This window comes from Anarhichas minor, unplaced genomic scaffold, assembly GCF_050575085.1.
Source record: "Anarhichas minor isolate MPS153535 unplaced genomic scaffold, ASM5057508v1 ptg000041l, whole genome shotgun sequence".
Lineage (NCBI taxonomy): Eukaryota > Metazoa > Chordata > Actinopteri > Perciformes > Anarhichadidae > Anarhichas > Anarhichas minor.
In genome coordinates, this window is record NW_027466487.1 from 33626 (window position 1) to 53644 (window position 20019).

Sequence of the window (20019 nt, forward strand, 5' to 3'; positions counted from 1 at the left end):
TCTATGGATGTCTCTTTGAAGGATTATGATGAGATTTTGGTTTTTTTGTCACTAATCATGGCTCGGAAATAACACTGTTCCTTCTGTATGTAGTTAATCTAGTGTCTGATGTCAACAACTGCTTTGATTTACAGTCAAAGTCCCAAAACTGAAACATTACTTTTAGTTTGAAATATGCCATATCCTGATGGAAGGAAATCATATGGACACCTCCTCTCTCTGTTTTTGTTTTCTGTTTCGTATTTCAGAAGCAGCTGGCTGTGTTTCTGTCAAGTTGTGTGAAAGACTGTTGGTGCACGGAGTGGAGAAAGTGAAGATAACCAGTAACACTGAGTCTTGACTCCTGAGTCTACATGTGTGAGACTGCATGATGTGGCTGTGAGTTGTACTGTATGTATATATGTGCTTTCATACATGTAGGAGTGTACGTGTGTAGATATGAATGTGTAATATACGCACATGTAATATACACACTGTGACACATACACACGCCTATGTGAACTCAGCAAAACCTACGTTGTTTTGGTACTAAGTACACTACTATACTAGGGGTTTGTTTTTAACTTATTTGGAATAAAAAACAGTGGCCGGTGATGTCTTGATCCTTTGTTGTTTTTCTTCTTGTACATTGTGTTCATAAATGTAGAAATTAATTCTTTGTATGTATTAATTTGTTATTACATGTAATCAATTCAATGCTACTTTCATCATTATTCAAAAAAAGGAAATTATGCAAAACAATGGAACATTTTCCCTGAGCTGGAAAAATAAAACACACAAACAAATGACATGTTTGCTCATTGTCAGTGTTGATAGGTTATTTGTTCCATTTTGTCATGGATCAATAAGATCCACTAAGTCATTCTGCTGGTGTTGGACATTTATTTGTGCAAATATTAATATTGATTAAAATAATTTGACAGGCTTTAAAATCTCTGTATTGTCTTTCTTTGCAACTTTTGACTTGCACTGCAACAATACAGCCACCAGATTGCAAATACAATGCTACAGTACAGTCTCTCTCTTCCTCTCTCTCACACACACACACACACACACACACACACACACACACAGAGGAGGAGTGGTTTTTACGAAGTCAGAAGGAAGAAGTCTAAGTTACAAACAACTTTTTATACATTTCCAAAAACATGTTCACACATAACAAGGCATCCTATAATATAATCACATCACTGGTGATCAAACCATGTATCACCTGCTTGTCACCTGTGTGTGCTTTAAATATGATGGCACCATCTTGTGATTGAAATAAGAAATACAACAAGTTGTATCCAAACTAAATAGTAAAAGTTGAACTTAACATATGAGGATTTATCTCAAGTCTCAAATCTTTGTGGACTCACACATGAAGAAACTTCACTGAAACCAGCCAGAAAAAAAGGTGACACGTTAATGCAGGTGATACATGTGATGCCTTGATTACCAGTGATGAGATGATCCTATAGTACGCCTTGTTATAAGGCTTTATGTTACCCGGCAACAAGAGAGCCGATGACATTGCTGCTCTTCTCATCCGATTTCTGGAGGACCACGATTGTCTGGACAAATAGAACAGCGTTTGGTAAGTGAAACTGCTTTTGTTTTCTTTACATCTGCAGTGTGTTAATTTTGCCTATCGTGTCGTTTATGGATAGTGTTCCCTGATGTAAATAATATTTGAATGGCCCTTGCTCTTTAGTGTGAGCGTTGCTGGATTGTTTTGTCACGTTTTGTTGTAAATATATGTGACTGGTTCTTGTGAGTTCGCTCTTGTCATTGTGGTAATTACATAGATTTTGACCATATGCATTGTCCGTTAATTACGAAGCATACCGTCCTGCGTGGGTTTAGGGTCCGGACAATTGAATCTGTTTGGGCTGTTTTCTTTTACAAACAAGAATGATGGTCTGGAGAAATGGGGATTGTGTGGCGATTGCTTAGCCCTGTTTGAATCAGTTGGGAACAGCTGCCTAAACGCTGCGGGGAGAATGTGGCGTGAGTTTGTGCGTGTTGTTTTCCTTACTAAGCTAGTTTAGCATAGCCTCGCAGAACATACGTGCCTCAGCTGTGTTTTGTTTTGCTTCCGGGGTCAGGCGCTGACCCGGAAACTAAACAGACAGACAGACCGGTGTCTCCACCGAAATCTTTATATTTACTTCTGCATTTTCCAAATGCACTAGTATTATTGTTCGGTTTATAAGCCTCGTACCGAACGGTTTAATACGAATACGTGATGTTACACACCTAGAAACAAATAACCGTAGCTGTGGCGCCATCCTGAGGTTATTAGGTGGTAAGACGGCACATACATTATAATGTGTTATGATTGTGCTTATAAAGCATTAAAGACATGAATTTCATATATGAAAGACATTTATTATTTTACAGTGATAAACGTAAGCATTTTTAACCAATAAATAATTTGTATCAACTCATTTATCAGAAAGTAAAAATAAAGTAAAAATATCTGCTGGTAAACTGAAGTAAAAACATAAAAAAAACTGACTATGATCTCTAATATGAACGTGTCTGTTTATGTTAACTCTTGTGGACACAAACGACTGATCTGATGACTGCAGAGAATGATGGACATTTATTGAGCAACAGTGAAAAGGTTTACACGTGCACAGTAACAGAGCGAGCTAACTGGCCGTCTCTGCATCTTTCAGACTTCCACTAATCTGGCGGTGGTGGAACTGAGACAGGGAGGGGCGCTCTCAGTTTGGGAGAGGAGCAGCAGGAGTCGGTGGCGAATGTGCAGGATGTGGAGGAGGACAAAGCATCTCTGGTACACAGCTCTGGTAGAAGGGATCGTCCTCATCGGCTCTCTATCAGCTCCTTGTGGATCTGGATGTGAAGTCCAACAGGGTCTGGAGGAAACCACAAAGAACATGTGTTGTATTGAAATAACACGCATCACCAACCCTCCATTAAAAAAAATCAGATGAGCTGAAGAAGCACAGCTGCACACTGAGACACTACCAAATATCTCACACTGCTGAACATCTGGCTGATCAACTCTACCTTGAGTTGAGGAGGAAGAAGAGCGCTCTCTGGTCCATGAAGTTCAGCATCACAGTCAGTCAATGTGTGGAAATAGCTGTGAGGAGAAGAAGGATGTAAACAGAAAGGCAGCTTTACTTCTTCAGCCCAGACATGTTATTATGACACAGCTATGTTTCTGTTTGTTATCTGAGAGGTGATATTTACGAGTGTGTCTCTGGTCCTTGCTGTTCCTCTATGGTCTTCACATGGCAATAGGAGAGGAGGCAGCAGTGCAGGTTGATGGAGGAGGCTTCAGGTGGAGCTAGAGTCATCTGGTAGCGTCTTCAGGTGGAGGCCGAGGTTGATGGCTGCAGGTGAAGGTTCAGGCGGCAGGTGTCTGCGAGGATCTGCAGGTGGAGGCAGCAGCAGTGATGGTTGTTGGTAGAGCCTGTAATTGGAGAAAACAGATGGATATTCAATTCAATTCAATTAATTGTTGTATAGCCCAAAATCACAAATTACAAATTTGCCTCAGAGGGCTTTACAATATGTACACATTTGACATCCTCTTGTCCCGGAACCCTCACATCGGAACAGGAAAAACTCTCCCAAAAAAAACCTTTAACGGGGTAAAAAAAGGAAGAGGCCTGTGGGAGAGCAACAGAGGAGGGATCCCTCTCCCATGATGGACATAAGTGCAATAGATGTCATAACAGAATTACAACACATTCAATGAAATTACAACACATTGATTATATCAGATAATAGGCAGACAGCTAAAGGAAAAGCCTAAATTCGGCAAATTCAAAAGTAATGTCGCAAAGCCACACAGCTCTCAGAGTACAAGTCCAAAGAGCTCCCAGTGTTACAGATGTGGTGGTATGCCCCACCCTGAAAACGAGTGCCCTGCTAAGGATGCAGAGTGCCGTTCCTGTGGGAATAAAAGGTCACTACCAGCGTGTGTGCCTTGCTGGTAAAGCCGTGCTTGGTCTTGAGGAAGAGGAGGAGAGTTTCTTTCTCAGCTCTGTGACATCTGATGCTGATCCATGGACTGTTGATATAGACGTTAAGGACAAAACTTTCACTTTCAAACTTGACACCGGAGCGGATGTCACTGTTTTAAAACAGTCTGTTTTAAGAGCATTCTTTCCAATGCACAGCAGACTGTGCTCCAGAAGGCAGAGAAGCCTTTACTTGGTCCAGGACGGATTCCTCTAGATGTGTTGGGGTTCACTAGACTGCTGCTGAGGATAGGAGCCAAGCAAACCATGGCAAAGGTCTATGTGGTCAAAAACCTGCGCATGCCATTGTTGCCAGCCATAGTGGCCCTTACTCATTCGTGTTGACAGCATAGACATGGCGACCCTAAAGTCAAGCTACCCCAGGCTATGCAGTGGCCTAGGGGAGGTACAACGTTATGAGATAGAAAGTCGAAATTATCAGATAGAAAGTCAAAGTTATGAGACAGAAAGTTATGAGATAAAAAGTTAAAGATGGATAGAAAGTCTCGAACTTGAAGGATAACAGAATCTATAACTGTAGGATGGTCTTAAAATGCTAAACATTATTAGCCTTGCAGTTCTCTCCTGAACGCTTGGTCACTTGAAAAGAAGGATTTCACATCCTGCTTCGCTCTTCACGTCGTGCTAGCTTTCTCTGGAGTACAGTGTCTTCTAGTGGCTTTAGTGGCAACATCATTGTTCCCACTAGGTCAGTCACTTATAAAACTATTGCTGGAATAAACAAGTGTGCTCACTTTATAACATATTGGCTGTGCATGAAAACAAAATGCATAACAATGTGACAACACATTGGTGGGCATCACACTCACAACATGTTATCTTTGTGCTAATCATCATATGGGCCTTGACAGGTTGCACACTCCAGTCTGACCCATTAAAGTGCTCACTATTCCCACTCCAACGACAGCGATGCCAACAAACAATCCTGCTTTCAGTATACCTTTGGCACAGCGAAACCACTGTGTGGTCCGAGTCTCAGCAGCTGGAGCCGGCAAGAGGCTCTCTTCAGACTTGACATCATTGTCATGCTTAGACCACTTTAGCTCCTGCTCAAGGTTATTAATTTGGGCCGACTTAACATCATTGTCATCCTTAGCTCCCTGCTTAGCTCACTTTAGCTCCTGCTCAAGGTTATTAATTTGGGCCGACTTAACATCATTGTCATCCTTAGCTCCCTGCTGAGCTCTCTTTAGCTGCTGCACAAGGTCATTGATTTGGGCCGACTTGACATCATTGTCATTCTTAGCTCCCTGCTTAGCTCACTTTAGCTCCTGCTCAAGGTTATTAATTTGGGCCGACTTAACATCATTGTCATCCTTAGCTCCCTGCTTAGCTCTCTTTAGCTGCTGCTCAAGGTCATTGATTTTGGCCGACTTGACATCATTGTCATCAGCTTCCTGCCTAGCTGTATTTAGCTGCTGCGAAAGGCCATAGATTTGGGCCGACTTGACACTATTGTCATGCCTACCCACCTTTAGCTCCTGCTCAAGGACATTGATTTTGGCCGACTTGACATCATTGTCACACTTAGACCACTTTAGCTCCTGTTCAAGGTCATTGATTTGGGCCGACTTGACATCATTGTCATCCTTAGCTCCCTTTAGCTCCGGTTCAAGGCCATTGATTTGGGCCGACTTGACATCATTGTCATGTTTAGACCACTTTAGAAACTGCCCACGTTTATTCATTTGGGCCGACTTGACATTATTGTCAAGCCTAGCTCCCTGCTGAGCTCTCTTTAGCTGCTGCACAAGCTCATTGATTTGGGCCGACTTGACATCATTGTCAACCTTAGCTCTCTTTAGCTGCTGCACAAGCTCATTGATTTGGGCCGACTTGACATCATTGTCATCCTCAGCTCCCTGCTTAGCTGTCTTTAGCTGCTGCACAAGGCCATTGATTTTGACCGACTCGACATCATTGTCAACCTTAGCTCTCTTTAGCTGCTGCTCAAGGCCATTGATTTTGGCCGACTTGACATCATTGTCATCCTTAGCTCCCTGCTTAGCCCTCTTTAGCTGCTGCACAAGGCCATTGATTTTGACCGACTTGACATCATTGTCAACCTTAGCTCCCTGCTTAGCTCTCTTTAGCTGCTGCTGAAGGTCATTGATTTTGGCCGACTTGACATAATTGTCATCCTTAGCTCCCTGCTTAGCTCTCTTTAGCTGCTGCTCAAGGTCATTGATTTTGGCCGACTTGACATCATTGTCATCCTTAGCTCCCTGCTTAGCTCTCTTTAGCTGCTGCTCAAGGTCATTGATTTTGGCCGACTTGACATTATTGTCATCCTTAGCTCCCTGCTTAGCTCTTTTTAGCTGCTGCGCAAGGTCATTGATTTGGGCCGACTTAACATCATTGTCATCCTTAGCTACCTTTAGCTGCTGCTCAAGGTTATTAATTCGGACCTGCTGATTCAACATTTGACGCTCCCTAAATTGATTAATTTGTGCCGGATTCATATTTATTTATTCAAATAAGGAAGGAATAAATAGCTGTACTGTGTGTCTTGAAAGTTCTCAATAACTGTGGACAAAGTCTGGGGTAGGTAGGCTTTATAGTTTCTTTGCCTTTGATCTGGACAAATGATTGTGCCTTTCATCTCTTTGTGACGTCATGCCGTTCTAGAGTCTGTTTTGCCTTTCATCTTGAGAATCTTGAGTCATTCTATGCGCCAGCTGTGGCCATTCGGAGACCGGGCGGCCGCTGGCAGACCCGCTGCGGGATGTTTTCCATGCTAAATCCCTTGTGTAGACTAAATTACTATCGCCGGTGATGAGTGATTTATTTATTCATGCTGTGCGTCAGATCGCATTCCTGTAAATTGTGCGATGATATCGTTAGCCAACATGCGTCTTCTGCAACGTCCTTATTCTCTGATTATAGCTTATCCTCTTCACTTGATTCTAGCCGAGGTTTCTAGACCGTCTGGTCCATACATTAGAGCAGAGGTAGCCAACACGGTGCCCGCGGGCACCCTGTCGCCCGCAGGGACCAAGTGAGTCGCCCGCAAGACATGTTCTAAAAATAGCACTAGTCATTATGGAGCTCCGTCTAAAATTGTAGTTGTTGTTCTTTTTTTAATCAAAAACGCTTGCAGAGAGTTAAGAGTTGGGTACCCGGAGGCGCACGGCGGACAGCCGGGACGAGGCTGGCGGACCACACTAGGTTTTCAGGTTCTGAATGGCGGGCGCATCCCGTTGGTGCCAGACGCGAGCTGCGAGCGCACCCCGTCGTCAGGTCCGTAAATCCTCGGAACAGGCCGCGGGGCAACAACTCAGGGGTGGCGGGGGTAGAGGCGAGGCAACACAATCCGACCGAAAAGGCCCAGACTAGAGGTTTGAACGCGGGTAGCCCTTCGTACTACTCAGTACTACTCAGTACCCTTGAAGTAGCTCTCAGTTTCAAAAAGGTTGGTGACCCCTGCATTAGAGGGAGAAGGAGGCGAACTGTTGCTGCGCCTGCACGACTTCATTCGTACACTCACTCTTTCTGTTGTATTGAGGACAAACCGATAAGCCAGAGATGGACTTGCTGCTGCAGGACTAGGGGAAAAACGTCTTGCATTCCGAGGTAAGTCAGGCATCATGATGGACAGACGTATTTTTCTTGAATCAAGTTACCTTTCAAAAACATTAAACGTTATTATATTTCAAGTTAGATCGATTGTTTGTATTATTATCTTCTATTTTCAGGTAGTCGTACTGATCCAGATGACTTTAGAGAATTTATTTTAGAGGCATATCCAAAACTCAGACAAGGGGGAGGATTTGAGTTGCTCAAAATCTCTGGAACAACACGAAGTCGCCAAATGGTGTGTTACATCATTTATTCCAATAAATTGTTGCTCTCTACATATCAACTCATCCAGTATTAATTGGAATAATTTAAAAACTATTTTTAGATTGGAAAATTCTTTCAAATCCCAGTGAAGCAGCAAAGAGATTCAAAGAAGACATTTTAAGCCAGCATGCAACTAGAAAATCATTATATCTTACCATGGATCTTGGAGACAGTGCAGAGGACAGTCCTTTCTTTTTATAAGATGGCTAATGTTGAGTGGGCTTGCCCCTTGACATGCACACTCGAGGGTAAATTGGTTACACACGCAAAACTAAAGGTAAAAAATGATCATCTATTCATTTAACTGATGTCTGTACTGTGTATTTTGCTTTTTCAGGAGATCCAGCAATTGGTGATGACGTGACTCGCCATTTCTTTGCAAGCATCATGTCCAAACTTCAGTATGGTTTTGAGATGACTTTTAAGTGAATATTCACTTTGGCTGACGGCTGGTTGTCAGCTATCAGGCTCTGTGTTTGGTTTGTAGAAAATACCTAAAACCTTAAAAAAACAAACAAATGTGACGCAGCTGCTGTGGCCCTGTAGGTTTCTACAGGATCACCCAAAGTATTCAGTGGCTGATTGATATTTCCTTACTAATTCTGTATGAAAGTTTGAATGTCTATGTCCTTTACATTCTGCACTATCAATGTTCTTTCACTTTTCTCTTTTAATTGAAGTACCAGGAGGAACTCTTCTTTTTGAGGGGGAACAAGATCATCTGATTCCCTCCACTTGGCATTACCTTTTGGAGAGTGACTTCTTTGTTGCTGCTGGCCGAATGCTTGGTCATTCATTCCTCCATAATGGGCCATGCCTTGGAGGACTCAGCCCAGCTATCCTGCATGTGCTCTTTGGTGGATCCCCAGAAGAAGCCATAATAGATATTAAGGACTGTGCTGACCTTGACATCCGTGAAACAATCAAAGTGGTAAAATACATTTTTCCAGTAAGATTTGAATGATAAAAATTCGGGGCAAGGACAATAAAAGTAATACCTGATGTCAGCAATTTTTCTCAGATATTTATAATGCCACAATCACATAATTTACTAATTTAAACCAGCAGGGGGTGCTGAAGCAATATTAAAACCATAAACGTAAGTCCATTTCTTTAAAACATGTGATTATAGTGACGGATGTCATCATGTGAAATGTGTTTTTAGAGCAAACACAGTTTTAACAGGTTCCCAACATGCTGTTTAAAAGGGATACAAAATGACATTATTTGGGATGTGGTTTGAGACCAGTGGGTGTCAACCACGTGAGATTCTGGAGGCTCTTTCCACTTCACAACTTACTCTGGTAAGATTAAAGTCAACAAAGCTCTCAACTGGCTCATTGATTCATTAACAATGGCTGATAACTTGCCCTCTAAATTGCTGTAACATATGTAAATCTCTCTGAAACTCATTTATATCTGTTTTTTATCCTCCATTTCTGTCAATTCCTCACATTCCATCTTACCTCTCCTTATCTCTCCGTTACCATTCTTGCCAATTATATCCACATCTTCACCTCTGCTCCCGGTTTCCTCTCCTCCTACCAGGCAGACCACCTGGTGCGGCGAGGTCGCCCCTTGGTGCAGCAGGAGTCTGTGGATCTGGACGTCCCGGAGGAAAAGATTCCTAAAAGAGCATCGACCGAGATACTGGAGGCTGAGAGGCTGGAGGATCTAGAGACATGCATGGTAGGCGTGGGTGGAACCGTGTGTTTTAACTGTCCGTGATTTATTTCATGTATTATTATCTAGGCACCTCGTGTTTTTCATGCGACTCAAATTACATTTATTAATTAAATGTTCGATTTAGTTGTATGACGCAAACTACAACCTAATACCACCCTCTACTGGAAAAAAATAGACCTTGGCTACTCTACATTTGCCAAAGACAATTGAGGATAGAATTTACTATTAATTTAAAGAATTGTCTCGATGTTCAGTAAATATCAGAACAGAACTTTTTGCAAAATGCTAAAAACCTGTTTTGCTTTTATAGTTGGCATTTCAGGTTGGTTCATTTGTACTCTATGAGGGCAGATATGTGTGTGTGTGGAGACGTACCTGAGTCTTATTGTTTCCTCATCACCTACCACTCTTTCAAATGTAGTCAACCCTTGGAACGGTTGCTTTTCACCACGTTTGTTTTGTTGATTTTTGTGTTGATGTAATAATGTGTGTGAGTTGGGATGTACAGTAAATGCAGGCTGCAGTCAACAGGAAGCTGCATGTTCTTCGGTCTCTGGTCCTGTCTGTTTCTCTGGTGTCTTGCCCCTCTTTTCATCTTATATCCCTCTCTGTCCTATTCACCTCTACTTTTACAAGAACACCAGCTATCTTTCTTTTGTCTTCACTAGGCTTTACTATGTGTTGTCTTTCTTCCTCTTCAATCTTCTTTTCCTCTGTTCTTCCTTCTCTTTCCACCTTTGCTCCATGGAGATTTTGTGCTGCACCAGTGTAAGTAATTCTCGACTGTCCCTCTAAACTCTCTTTTCAATTCACTTTCTGCTCACGCTGCTCTTTTCCTTTTCTGTCTGTCGTTGCTGCGCCGGCTTGCTTCACATTTCTCTGTGCTACAACACAAAGAGCCTCACGTATTTTAATATTTAATCCTGGTGATGTATTTTAAAGATGGTGTAGAAAAGCTACACTACGAGTATCGTAGGACGCATTTATCTATTACTTCCTCACTCACTCTCCAAATTATTTAACATAGTTGAATACTGATATTTGAAAATTAACTTTTTTGTTATGCATCCAGCCACATTGCACTGTTTCTCTCCACTCAATGCACTATGTGCGTCATCACCACCTTGTAAATGTGGATCACAGCACAATATAATATGCAACATCATAATAAGTACCGTCTAAAAAAACATAATAAGTAACTCTATAATTTGTTAATAATTACATGATGATGTCTGGTCTTAGTACAAACTATGAAATCTAGTGTAGTTAAAATAAGATGTGGACAGAATCCCAAATAGCCACAGAGTTAGCTGATCAATTTCATGATGTTTGACAGTACTAAAAGCTCTACTGGTCTTGAGTGATAGAAATGACTTGGACAATTTGTTAACAATTACCAGAAATTTTATTTGATTCTGTGCGCCTCTTTCAGATGACTCCAAAATCCAAGAGGAAGAGCATCCACAGCAGAATGCTTCGGCCAGTGTCTCGTGCCTTTGGTAAGCAGTATATTATATTTTTTTTATTTATATGTCGTGACATTTAGCTGTATTAGAATCAAATAGTACATTATCTTTCTGCTTGATAATATAAAAAGCGGATGGATCAGGGTGGCTGGTTTTAATCATTCTGCCTTTGGTCTTTCAAATAATTCCTCAATCTTGTGCTACCTGATGACACGTGGAAGGAAGTACTCTTGAATATTCAATGTGTATCTACAATGAACCTTCTAATGACCGTCTAATCCACAGAGATGGCGTTTGACCTGGACAAGGCCCTGGAAGACGTCCCTATCCATGTGGACGAAGCATCAACTTCATCTCAAACTCCACCTACTCCATCTCAGGTCCTGCCAAAACTGGAGCACCGACCGCCAGGAGGGATGGTGGAGCTGCCGTCCGAGGAGGAAAAAAAGCTGCAGCACTTCACCAAACTGCGACCACGAAGGAACAAGAAAAAGCACTCCAGCAAAATACCTGTGAGTAAAGCTCAGCTGCTTTGTATGGATTTTTAAAGTTCATTTCCAGACATGGTACCAGATCCTTCAACTTCCTCTTTCAGCAAATCAACAGTGCTCCATCTCAGGATGGGGAGCAGAACGGCCTAATGGGAAGGGTGGACGAGGGTGTGGACGAGTTCTTCTCCACAAAAGTCACCAGGATGGACTCCAAGTGAGGATCATGCTTCATTTAGAGTTTTGTCATGAAGGACTGTCTGAATATGTATTCCAGTATAGATGTATTCAACTATACTTGCTTCTAATATTTATATTTTACTATTATGTATTAATTATTTAATACTTTTTTGTCTCTCGTTCTGTCTCCTCTCAGACGTTCCAAGAGTTCAGAATCTCATGATGGAGAGAAGAAGAAGAGTAAAGGAGGATTCCTCAACCTCATCAAACGTTCCACCAAATCCGAAAAAGCAGATAAATTGGACAAATCAGAAAAAAATCAGACGACCCCCCCCCCCCCCCCCCCCAGTTTCGGGTAAGTCAGAGAAAAACCAGGCGACCAATCCAGCTTCAGGTACATCCTCAGCCACTGTAGCCTCGACGGCGGCTTCCATCCCTGAGGAGCCCTCTTCACCAAAGGCCAGCACCTGAGCCAAAGTCCAGGTACAGATGAATATTTTCTTGTTATAGAACAACAGATTTCACAGTACCTCTGAATGTACCAGTCGGCCCCTGATACCCTAATAATTCCTGTCCCTCCTGCAGAGACGCCTCCAGCCGCTCCCAGCACACAGACTACAGCAGCAGCTCAGACCGCTCGGAGGAGCTGAGGACGCCAGACTCCATGGACGAGCCCTGGGAGTGTTCGGACGGCAGGGGCAGCCCTCAGGGAGGCCGGCGGTACCAAGGGTTGCAAATGATGGGCAGCGGCCTCCTCGCAGAGATGAAGGCCAAGCAGGAGAGGAGAGCACACAAGGTGAGGCGGTGTGATTTCAAAAAGCAAAAGATACAAGAATAAGGGAAAAGTAAGGTACTGATGGGAGACGCCACCATGTGGCAAATGTCTTGTGCCTGATTTTAATTTCATAGGACAAGATGAATATGCCCCCCATAATCAAACACAGAATATCCTTATCCTGCAACATCTGTTTTGGGTCGTAACTTGCAAGGCAGTTACAAAGTGAGGTTGTAGTTGCAAAATGTAGTTGATAAAAAAACTCAACTCAAGGTTGAATTACCTGCTTCTTTTGGAGCTGTCTTCAACATGGAAGAGATGATAGTGGTGCTCTTCCTTTCACTTTTGCAAACCATCGCAAAAACAAACACGGCACAAAAGAAAGTCAACAAGAAAGAGAGTGACACTAATAAACTGCAATAAAAAGGAGAAACCCTACTGTAATATGATCAAATTAAGTTAATGAAAGAATTCAAGCTCAGTTTTGCAAGAGATTCAAAAGTGATTATCTTTGAACTCAAGTTAAGCCTTCCACCTGTAGAAAAAAAGGGGTGTTTTAGTAATGCTAGAAAAAAAGGGGTGTTTTAGTAATGCTCCATTTATTTATTTAATAATAAAAAAATGAAATAGTCTATTTTAAGCCAATTCTGTAAAATGAATGTCAAAATAACATGACAGTAAAAGATAAACTTCAAAAGTAAAGTGGTATGGCAGTGAGATATAGAGGGATGCTTCTTTAAATATTTTAGTTTTGGGGACAAAGTGCTCTAAGTGTTCAGTGCTGAAGATGTGTGTGATGTGTGTGTGTGTGTGTGTGTGTGTGTGTGTGTGTGTGTGTGTGTGTGTGTGTGTGTGTGTGTGTGTGTGTGTGTGTGTGTGTGTGTGTGTGTGTGTGTGTGTGTGTGTGTGTGTGTGTGTGTGTGTGTGTGTGTGTGTGTGTGTGTATACAGGTGTAATGGAGAGACCTATTCAGGAGACTACTTAATACAGAGCTTGGGTGTGTGGGCATTTTCTAACACAAAGGCGCCACCTCCTGTTTGAATGTTGCTTTGCTTTACACGTACAGTCAACAATAAAAGCTTGAAACTCCAAATATACTGTATATAAAACTGACTGCAAAGTGTAAAATATACCAGACTCAAAAAGATGGTCACTACTGGGACTGAAATTCAGCCCAGGACTTTGAGAAGGAGAGGGCTTTTTTTAATGCAAGGGATTTTTTGGGGGGGGGGGGCATTATTGCAGAGTAAAGATAATCTGATGATACTAAAGACCTTCAAGAGACTTTAAGATGTCTTGCTGACACTTGCCTGTTCAGTTTGTATAATCACTTCACCACTGCACTGAATCAAAACAAGAACGTTCTACACTCGTGCATATCGTAATACAATATTTTGTCCTTGTGTCTCCTCTAGTCTTCCAGCCCCGACAGACCTGACAGCAATGCAACAGGTGAGAGTTTTTTTCTGTTGAGATAAACATAGGAAGAAAACAAAACTTTTAACTCAACAGTTAGTGACTCAAGCAGACCTGCAGCTGGTTTTAGTGGATTATTAGTGGATCACGTTCCTGTTTTAGTGTCTGGTTTCATACCCATATGGTACATGAAAATCATTGTGTGCATGATTTTAATTTATTTTTATGCATGTGCCAGCAGCCAAGCCCCAGCCCATCGTCTCAGAAAGCCGCTCTCCCAGTGGCTCAATTAATAAATCAGATCCTCCGACTGGTTCTCCAGAGAAGACCCCTCCTCGTGGCGAGACGAAGCCTGACAAGGCACCTCCTCGTGGCGAGACGAAGCCTGACAAGGCCTCTCGTCTCAGGGCTACGTCCTCCTCGAGTTCTCCTGGGGGGCCAGTAAGTCCCAAACCACCGGTGCCACAGGGAGCGAAGCCTGCCCTGGCTGCCCGACCCTCCATCCCACATAAGCCAAGGACCAGCAGCACCAGCAGGAGCATAGGTACAAGCATTGGATCTGATTACCACACTGTTTATGTCCACATTACTGAGAGGATTGTTGCTGCAGTGGTTCAGTTGTTAATCTTCCTGTCAGATTGTTTGACGGATGAGACCATATTTGTTATAAGCTGATAATATGTTTTTCCTGACAGATGAGAGCTCAGATTCCCCAAACAGTGGTGGCGTGTCTCCTAAAGCCACAGTTCTTCCTCCAACGCTGAAGAGGACGGTGTCAGAGAAAGACAAAGAGGGCCAGAACAGTCTGCAGTCAGGAGGCTCTACGAACAAAACCACTCAGGATGGTGGGTCACAAAATCTGTCTGTCAAAATCTCTGAGTATCTTTTTTTTTTCTCCTTCACCTGAAACCTGTCCTTTGGCCAGAGCAGATTTCCCCTTGAATCTAGAGGAATTATCTAGGGCCTAGACAGACTGATAGATGTTTGATGTCACTGTCAGGTTGTGACAGCAGTATTATGTAACAGGCAGCCCGGCAACTTGGTGATTTATGACTGTCTATGCTCCTTTCCCTCTGATGTTTTTATACATTATGTCCTCTCCTTTGGTCTCCCTTTCTTCTCTCTGCTCTTCCTCCCTTCATTTTCTTTACTCAACGTTATCAGTGACGCCCTCTGGGCCCTGTCAGAGGCACACACATCTGATTCATGTTGATGAGCTTAATTCCTGCTCTTAAGCAAAGGACAACTTCTTTTGAAAGCACTGGCTGCTTAGTTTTTTGTTTTTTTTGTATCATCAATAGAACTTTAATAAAATCAGCGTTTTAACCATATGCATATTGAATAATTCCAGAGACTTAAAAGCTAGAGGATGTAGTTTCTGTTTGCTCAGTGCAGAAAGTGCAATGTCAAAACATCTGCGCCATCAGATGGATTCTTGGACAACAACACATTTTTTAACCAGAAAAAAACCTTTGCTCCTACTTATTAGAGATTTAATGATGCTGGAACAATAAATGTAGGACATGAAAGCATTCAGGGCTTTATAAGAAACGTTTAAAAAAAAAAAGACTTGCACATTGTCCTCCCTTGTCTGAAAGCACTGTACATATATGACCATATGCGTCAGATGCAGATCATTACAGAGTCAATCGAGAGCCATTAGGTGGCGGTATACACAAGGGAATGTTTAGTTCCTTTTGCATGTTGAAGAAGACGATCAAGAATAGTGAAGTGGCAGTGTGGAGCAGAATCCCTTTTAAGTACTCTATCCCAGCATGCTTTGGGCAGAGAGTAGGGAAATATTCTTAAACGATTATCAGTCAATCGAAGGGATAACAATCTGTATATCCTTAATAAAGGTTTACAACTTGTGCTGTATATCTAAGAATCCATTGTTTCTGCTACAGTTGTAATCGTGCACTCCTTTGCACATTTACTAAGACGTTTTTGGCAGCAGATTGCTCGCAAAGATAAGGGTGAATTGTTGCGCTTTACATCACTTATTGCTGTAAAGCCTCGGTTATCCTCCAAAACGGACACTAAGAGCTGCGTATGCGTAGTTGTTCTGTCTGTGCTCGATGCCTGCGTTCTACACATGCACAGAAGACTGCTCCACTACCTCTTGTAACGTACAACAACGTACGATGCGGTCGTCACCCTCTGATGAAGAAACTGTAGCAGTATACGTAATATCAGATATATTTAAACAAAATGTGTAGTTTCAACAATTTCCCTCTCTTCCTCACCTTTCTTTTCTCTTCCCCTATCTTCCCCTTATTCTAAGCATTGTCAACACTTGCTGTCATTTTCATCTTCTCCCTCTCTTGTTTTTTAGTGAGGGCGGGGTTTGTGTCGGACTCTGTTCAGCGACCCAGCCGTCTCCGTACCAACTCTGAGGATCATGGCTCCTTCAAGACCAAGGACCAATCTCCAAACCCAGACAAGGACAAGGCAGCGGGCAAAAAGTCCTCAGACTCTGGGGAGGAGGCAGACAAAGACTTTATTTTAATATGAGTAAGAGAAATTCACAGCAAAAACCTGTTGACAAGTCTCACATGTTTTCCTTTTAGAAAAGCAACTAAAGGAGGACTATAATCAATAATCATTAATTGATATGTTTTCATTTATATTAGCGGTTGTACCTGTAGGTTTTGTCTGACCGCAAAGTACAAATCCTCTTTGGTTTGCAGGAAGACCTGCTGTAGTGTCATGCAATACACCGTTTCAAATTCAAGTTTGGTTGTCTATGACAAGATAAAACTAATGATATTAACACTTGGGGTAATATCCTCTGTAATCTTTTTTTAGTCACAACTTGTCACCTAGTAAACCAAACTGTGCTAAGTCTCCTAAGAGCTTCCTCCTCACAGACGGCCTTTTCTCCTTTTTTCATTCCTACTCTCTGCCGTCAGGTGAAAATCTCATGTCTCTCAAAAAATAACCTTTTCAGGGTTTGAGGAAACGGTTCCTGAAGTTTTCAAGCATCTTCAGCCAATGACTACTGAATCTTGAATGACGTTTGTAAACCACAAAAAAAAAAGATGCTTCCAGGAACCAGCAGACTTTTTGTGCAAAAGACAGAGAGAGAGAGAGAGACTGTGAAAATATGAGTGGACATTAAAAAAAAATTCTCTTTCCTTGTCTAATAGCTCTTCTCCCAGGGACCAAACACATGTAACAATAATATCAGGATCACTGTACTGTACTTGATCTCAAACATACAACCAGACCAGGACCCAATGGCATTCGTTTCCTTCTATATATTTGTATAGATTTTTCTATATGCTATTATCAGTATGTGCAAGTTACTTTTCTCCGGACTTCAGAGGTGACTGAATCCATTATGCAATTCATCTTTTTTTTTTTCAGGAAAATACAGGTTCAGCTGAGAATCTCAGCCCACCATAAATCAGAAATACACATTTGATGTAGCTTATCTAACAGCAAAACCACAAGTCCCTTAGAGGAGACTACATCAAACATCCCGTCTGAACTCTTGTTTGTCTCTGTGTGGGAGAGTTGGAGTAACCATATGAAGTGTTGCTTTGAGAGGACTGTGGTGCACTATAACATCACTGATCACCAATCCATACGGCTTCAGCACTGTTAACTAACACTGTTCTGTGTTTAGACACTGTGAGAAAAAAAAAAAAAAACATTTACTGTATCATGATACCTTTAAACTGCGGATGTCTTTTTTCTGCTGTTTGTGGGGGAAAGGAGTATGTGTCTGTCATTAAAGAGCAATACAGAGGCCCATCATAAACATGTCTGTGGTGCTTTATGGTAAAGAAAAAGAAAACAGCATTATGTCTAGCTGGAACTTGTCAAAACAAATGAGAATATAGATCATTGCTAAACTCTGTCACACATACTCTGAATTGCTCTTAAAGACAGATTAATTCCTCACTTCTGGTAGCACTACCTGGTGTGCCGATGGTCCAATGAAAGCTTACTCAAAAACAGGATGTTATAATGTTATGTATGTAATGTTGTGTATAATAATCTGCTTGAAGGTAACATGGAAACCACTGACATTTGCTTTCAATTTCAGAAGCTATTTTGTCTTATCTTTGTGTGAAAGCGGCACACTGAGGGAACTCCAGCCTTCAAACACTTCAGACTTGACCTTCAGGGATTTCAAATTCAGTTCACTTTCAATTTATTCTGTCCAAAGACAAGTTTTGAACTTTAAATGATAAGGAGTTGGCATTTGTTAGAAAACGATTGAGAAAACAGTGCCTGAAGGAAAAGTGCACAGAGGGTAGCTGGATTTTGACCACAGGGACCTGTAGGCTAGTCTGTATGTAGCGTTTTCAGGACCTGAACGCTACACAACAACAACGACGACGACGACACACATTGGTCTCAGGCCTCATCTTTGTCTTTTAACAGCGAGAAATGCCCTTTTCACACTGCTACACAGTCAGCATACAGATTCTAAAATCATGTTCAAAATCATTCATCTGATTAATTGGTTACGGTTAAAAAAATTCAGATTGTGTGTCAACTAATACCTCTACAGATTGTACCCTTAGCGTTGGATTTTTTGCTTTGAATTATAAACATGCAGTTTCACTAATATTAGAAAAAGCGGTTGGGACAGACATTTAGCCTTTGCATTAAATTATACTGCATTCATCTCATATTGGGGTTACTATAATTACCAGTTAACTTACAAATACCATCGACATCCAAGTTGTAATAATAACTCTGAAAAATTGTTCTGAAAGTTTTCCTTAAAAAACAAACAAACATGGACGCCTCACGTCAGTCAAGGGAAATAACCCAAATTGAAAGGATAGAATGCTATATTGTCAAAGCATATTGTTTAAACCCTTATCCAATCAACTTTGCAGTCATACAAAGGGATGACAGAAACACTTGTCGCACGTCATAAACATGATAATCTGTCTCATTTCTGTTGAATAAATACCTGAATGTGAGATCCAACTAATGCTTCATTATATCAATGATATATATCATTATATCTAGTTGTTGTGTGCCAAACTGTGCTCCAACATTAAACATTAAATGTACACCAGACCTCACTCTTTATGCCCAGTGTGAAAAGGGCACAACTTGTATTTTGTTGTACCATGCAAGAGTTATTTTAGTCACAGCCAAAAGTCTTACTGGTGCACCTTTTCCTGTGACGTCTATGGATGTCTCTTTGAAGGATTATGATGAGATTTTGGTTTTTTTGTCACTAATCATGGCTCGGAAATAACACTGTTCCTTCTGTATGTAGTTAATCTAGTGTCTGATGTCAACAACTGCTTTGATTTACAGTCAAAGTCCCAAAACTGAAACATTACTTTTAGTTTGAAATATGCCATATCCTGATGGAAGGAAATCATATGGACACCTCCTCTCTCTGTTTTTGTTTTCTGTTTCGTATTTCAGAAGCAGCTGGCTGTGTTTCTGTCAAGTTGTGTGAAAGACTGTTGGTGCACGGAGTGGAGAAAGTGAAGATAACCAGTAACACTGAGTCTTGACTCCTGAGTCTACATGTGTGAGACTGCATGATGTGGCTGTGAGTTGTACTGTATGTATATATGTGCTTTCATACATGTAGGAGTGTACGTGTGTAGATATGAATGTGTAATATACGCACATGTAATATACACACTGTGACACATACACACGCCTATGTGAACTCAGCAAAACCTACGTTGTTTTGGTACTAAGTACACTACTATACTAGGGGTTTGTTTTTAACTTATTTGGAATAAAAAACAGTGGCCGGTGATGTCTTGATCCTTTGTTGTTTTTCTTCTTGTACATTGTGTTCATAAATGTAGAAATTAATTCTTTGTATGTATTAATTTGTTATTACATGTAATCAATTCAATGCTACTTTCATCATTATTCAAAAAAAGGAAATTATGCAAAACAATGGAACATTTTCCCTGAGCTGGAAAAATAAAACACACAAACAAATGACATGTTTGCTCATTGTCAGTGTTGATAGGTTATTTGTTCCATTTTGTCATGGATCAATAAGATCCACTAAGTCATTCTGCTGGTGTTGGACATTTATTTGTGCAAATATTAATATTGATTAAAATAATTTGACAGGCTTTAAAATCTCTGTATTGTCTTTCTTTGCAACTTTTGACTTGCACTGCAACAATACAGCCACCAGATTGCAAATACAA

The 20019-nt window shown here is 41.4% G+C and overlaps 1 pseudogene; it reads left to right on the forward strand.

Moving 5' to 3' along the window:
* Positions 1–1374: 1374 nt before the first annotated feature.
* Positions 1375–18811, forward strand: LOC142969718 (F-actin-uncapping protein LRRC16A-like; annotated as a pseudogene).
* Positions 18812–20019: the final 1208 nt, after the last annotated feature.